The following is a 5,278-nucleotide window of genomic DNA, read 5'->3' on the forward strand; positions in this document are numbered from 1 at the left end:
TTATTTTTTTCCTCTTTTTCTGGTTTCTTATGGTGGAAGCGTAGATTGTTGATTTGAGACTTTTCTAACAAAAGCATTTTTTTTTTAAAGATTTTATTTATTTATTCATGAGAGACACAGAGAGAGAGAGAGAGAGAGAGGCGGAGACACAGGCAGAGGGAGAAGCAGGCTCCACGCAGGGATCCCAATGTGGAACTCGATCCCGGGTCCCCAGGATCACACCCTGGGCTGCAGGCTGGCGCTAAAGCGCTGCACAACCGGGGCTGCCCTAACAAAAGCATTTAATGCTATAAGTTGTCACACAAGTATTGTTAAATTTTTATTGTTCAATTCAGAATTGTTTCTAATATTGTTTGATATTTCTTCCATTTCTAAACTTTTGGAGGCTTTTCTAGTTATTTTGCAGTTGTTGATTTTCAGATTCATCATCAAAACATATTTTGTATGATTTCAGTTCTTTTAAAATGTTAGAGTTTGTTAGGAGATAAGATCTGGTCTGTTTGCCAAGTGTTCCATGTATACTTGAAAAGAGTTTGGATTCTCCTGGTATTGTTCAGTTCTGTCTTTGCTGATTTTCTACTGGTGTCATTACTGAAAAAGCAATGTTGAAATCTCCAGCTTTGATAATGGATCTATTCTTCCTTTTTTAGGACTGTTGGTTTTTGAAGCTCTGTTGTTTGGTACATAAATATCTAGGATTATTTTCTTTTGATTAGTTTTTGTATGGTAAGTCTTTTCTATTTTATTTTTTTAAGATTTTATTTATTTATTTGAGAAAGCACAAGCAGGGAGCAGGGCAAAAGGAGAGAGAGAGGCAGACTCACTTCACCTCAGCGGAAGGCAGCTGGTTGACCCAGCTGAGCCACCCAGGCATCCCATCTGTCATTTTACTTTTAACCTATCTTTGTCATTACATTAGAAATGACTTTCTTATGGAGAGCATATAGTGATCCACGCCTTAATTTTTCTGATAATCTCAATATTTTACTTGGTTTATTTAGACTATGTGCATTTATATATTGGATTAGAACTGCCATTTTATTATTTTCTGTATGATTTCTCTTCTACATTTTTCCATTTCTCTTTTCCTGCCCTCTTTTGGATTTCTTGAGCATTTTTTTTAGTATTTTATCTGTTGTGGTTTTTTTACTGTATCTCTTTGTCTAGTTTTTTACTTTTTTTAAGGGATTACCCTAAATGTACTTAAACTTTTACAGTATACTTAAAATCAGTATTTTACCAATTCAAGTGGAATGTAGGTATCTTATCACCATTTACATCCCTTTATAGTTGTCTTATAAATTATAAAACCCCTTTGGATGATATAGTATATTTTGTTTATGACTATTGTACATATTTTTAAGAGCTCAAGAGGAAAACAGTCCATTACATATATCTGGATATTTGTTATTTCTGTTGCTCTTTCTTAACACCTGCTGTTCTGAGTTTCCATTGGTATCATATCCTTCCCACCTGGAAAACTACTTTTAACATGTCTTTTAGAGCTGATCTGCTGATTTCTAATTCTCATAGTTTGCATTCATATGAAAATGTCTTTATTTTACTTTAATACATGAAAGATATTTTTAGAGGATATAAAATTCTAGGTTGACATTTCTTTTCTTACAACACATTAAAAATTCCCACTTCCTTCTGACCTCCGTGACTTTTGATGAGAAATATGCAGCCATTCAAATAATTTTTTCATCCTATGAAACATTTTCTCTGGCTGCTTTCAGGAATCTTTGTCCTTTTTATTAATTTGATTATGATATGTTTGGGTGAGCTTTCTTTGAATTTTTCATTTGGGGTTTTCTGAGGTTCTTGAATGTATAAGTACATATCTTTCCACAACTACATAAAATTTTCAGCTATTCATATTTTTGCTATTCCACCTCCTTTCTCCTCTCTGACTCAGACTCCAATGATATTAGACGGTTTGGTATTGTCTCACAGATCCCAAGGCCTCTCCTCAGTTATTTTTTTTAACCCCTCTTCTGTTCATATTGGATGGTTTCTATTGACCTATCTCAAGTTCACTGACCCCTTTTATCTCCATTCTGAGTTCATCCAGTGAATTTTTTATTTTTGTATTTTTTATTCCTAAAATTGCCATTTGATCTTTCTTTATATTCCTTTTCTGAAACTATCTTTCCATTTGCTTCAGAAATGTTCACCTTTAGTGTCTGGTTATAATAGCTGCCTTAACATCTTTCTCTGGTTATTCTAAAATTTGTGTCACGTCATGATTGGTTTTTGTTGATTGTGGAGTTGAAATTTTCTTAGTTCTTTGTATGCTAAATAATTTTGGATTTCATCTTTGACTTTTCAGATATTGTGTATGAATCTCTGGGTAACTAAGGATAATAGTCAGCCAAGTTAGGTTCAGGCTGCATGTTTTGATGTGCTTCCATGACCTATGGTTCCAGTATCAGTTCAGTTTCTAAGTGATTGCAGCACTACTTGGATCACTGCTGCATGTGTATTACTCAGTGGTAAATTAGACCTGGACAATAGTTCTTCCCGGTAGCTCACTTCTCAGAACTTGTGCTATATATATAGGGTCAGACCCATTGTATGTACAGCTCAGAGGTAACTTGAATAATTCAAACAACTGTGGGATCACACTCTTCATCTTGCTACTTTTTATAGAGTCCTTGACACTTTCTGGCTCCTTGGAGCCTCCCTTCCCAGTCCTTCATCTAAAGAGCTGAGACTTTAGTTTCTTCCTTCTGCTGTACACTTCCTGTGACTGCATCTGTGGTGAGAAGGTAACGAGACGGAAGGAAGAAAATCAATGGAGATTTGCCCACACTCTTGGGATCATAGCTCTTTTGGTCAAAGAGAAGGGATCTATTCACTCTGAATCCTCTGAGATTTAAGTGCCTTACCAGATACGGTTGCTATGGTATATCATCTGGGACCTGGAATGGCGAAGAAGTAAGAAAAGAAGAAGGAGGTGGGGGAAGAGCTGTGACCCACCCTCTGATCTTCAGGAGCCCTCTTTCCCACTCTTCAGTCAGAAAGGGAGGGTTTCTCTTGGCTCCTTCAGAGCATACTTCTGTGTTTCTGGCTGCCTTTGGGTCCAAGCTGTGTAGTAACTGAAGAATTATGAAGTCGTTGCCAGTTCTGTGGAATTTAGAACATAGGTCTGCTTTCCTAATTTGTCTGCTACTACCATTTATATTTTAGAGTTTTGAGGATCCAATCCATGCGTTTTGTCTAGGATTTAAAGTTACATTCAGTGGGAGAGGCAGGTGTGTACTTAACTATCTGCCTTGGAATTAGGACCTCACAGTTTTTGTATTTAAATAGGATCATATGCCACTGCTTACAATATGTTTTAGAGTTCTTCCTGTGTCTCATAAGGTCCTTTACTTTGGAACTTTATGGAGATAATATTTTGTTGAGTTAATCAGACTCCTCCATAAATGATAAATGGAGTTTACATATGCACAGATAAATACAGCTAAAAGATAATATAGTAGATTCAGGAACCACTTTCCAATTTTTTCTTCACCAAGGAATTAATGATAATTTTTTATTGTGGTGAAAAGTCTTGTTCTGGCCTACTCTTCAGTCAGAAATAGAGGACCTCTATTCTATAACTAATGCAGGCTTTTCATTCTAGAGTGTTTATTTTGTATGTTAGGATACTCATTACTGTAGTTATGATCTTTGAGCAATGGGCAGAATTGTTGCCCTCCAACGTGCTTTGCAGAATGGTAGCTATGTGATGCTGCGTCTCTAGCCTGAGTGTTCCTGCATTCCTTTGGTGACTGTGCTACGGCCGTGGTCTTCAACCTGGGAAATAAAAACACTTTCCAAGTGGATGCACAGGTCCTGACAATTTTTAAATATTTTTTGAGATAAAATTGATTTATCCTACAATCCACCCAGTTATACTGCACCTTTGGTATGTTATGATAAATTGTGGTAAAATATGCATAACAAAATTTGCATTTTAACTGTTTTTAAGTGTATAATTTAGGGGCATATATTCACAGTGGCATTCATTGCCACTATCTATTTCTAAAACTTTCATCACACAAACTAGGGGTGGTGGAAGGGGAGGTGGGCGGGGGGTGGGGGTGACTGGATGACGGGCACTGAGGGGGGCACTTGACGGGATGAGCACTGGATGTTATTCTATATGTTGGCAAATTGAACATCAATAAAAAATAAATTTATAAGAAAATAAAAAATAAAAAATAAAACTTTCATCATCCCAAATAAAAGTTCGGTAGCTATTAGGCAGTTACTTACCATTCTTCCCCTATCCCCTGGTAAACTGTAATCTACTTTCTGTCTCTACAGATTTGCTTATTCTAGATATTTTATATGAGTGGAATCATATTTGTCTTTTTGTCTCCAACTTATTTCACTTGGCACATTTTTTTCAAGTTGTATCATATATCAGAACTTCATTCCTTTTTATGGTTGAATAGTACTATGTTTTATATATATACTACATTTTCATTTATCCATTTGTTGATAGGTACTTGTGTTCTATCTTCTGGCCATTGTGAAAATGCAGTTTCAGAACATCAACATACGAGTTTATGTTGGAGCCCCTCTTTTAGTTCCTTTGGTTATATACCAAGGAGTGGAATTGTTGGGTCCTATGGTAATTTTATATTTAGCCTTTTGAGGAAGAGCCAAACCTTTTTCCACAATGGTAACCGGCTACACCAGTTTCCATTCCCACCAGCAATGTACATGATTCAATAATTTCTCCACATCCTTACCAATGCTTGTTTTTTGTTTTTGTGTAATTACTACAGCTATCCTAGTAGTGGCATCTTGTGGGGTTTTTTTCATCTTGTAGGGTTTTTTTTTTTTTCATCTTGTAGTTTTGATATGCAGTTGCCTAATGACTGATGATGTTGAACATCTTCATTTGCATATTGACCATTTTCATAGATTTGGAGAGATGTCTGTTCAATACCTTTGCTCATTTCAAATTGAGTTGTCTTTTTGTTGGAGTTCTTTATATCTTCTGCATATCAGGTGATTAGCAAAAATTTCCTCCCAGACTGTAGATTGTTTTTACTTTCTTTCTTTTGTCTTTTTACTTTCCTGATAATGTCCTTGATGCACAGATTTATTTTTTTTCTAGAAATAGAAGATACAATGTTGTGTTGGGTTCAGATGTACAACGTAGTGATTTGATGGTTCCATATATTATTCAGTGTTCACCATAAGTGTAGTCACCATCTCCTACCCTACATTATTACAATATTATTGACTATATTCCCTACTTTTCATTTCCATGACT

The 5,278-nt window shown here is 35.7% G+C and overlaps 1 long non-coding RNA gene across 1 annotated transcript; it reads right to left on the reverse strand.

Annotated features, from left to right (window-relative positions):
• Positions 1–306: 306 nt before the first annotated feature.
• On the reverse strand, positions 307–3,114 carry LOC111098964. The gene is made up of 2 exons (XR_005370200.1): positions 2,983–3,114; positions 307–2,758 (listed from the first exon to the last, which is right to left on the reverse strand). It is a non-coding gene; the product is annotated as an uncharacterized LOC111098964 (long non-coding RNA).
• Between the last annotated feature and the right edge of the window lie 2,164 nt (positions 3,115–5,278).

Source organism: Canis lupus, chromosome 15, assembly GCF_011100685.1.
Source record: "Canis lupus familiaris isolate Mischka breed German Shepherd chromosome 15, alternate assembly UU_Cfam_GSD_1.0, whole genome shotgun sequence".
Taxonomy (NCBI): domain Eukaryota; kingdom Metazoa; phylum Chordata; class Mammalia; order Carnivora; family Canidae; genus Canis; species Canis lupus.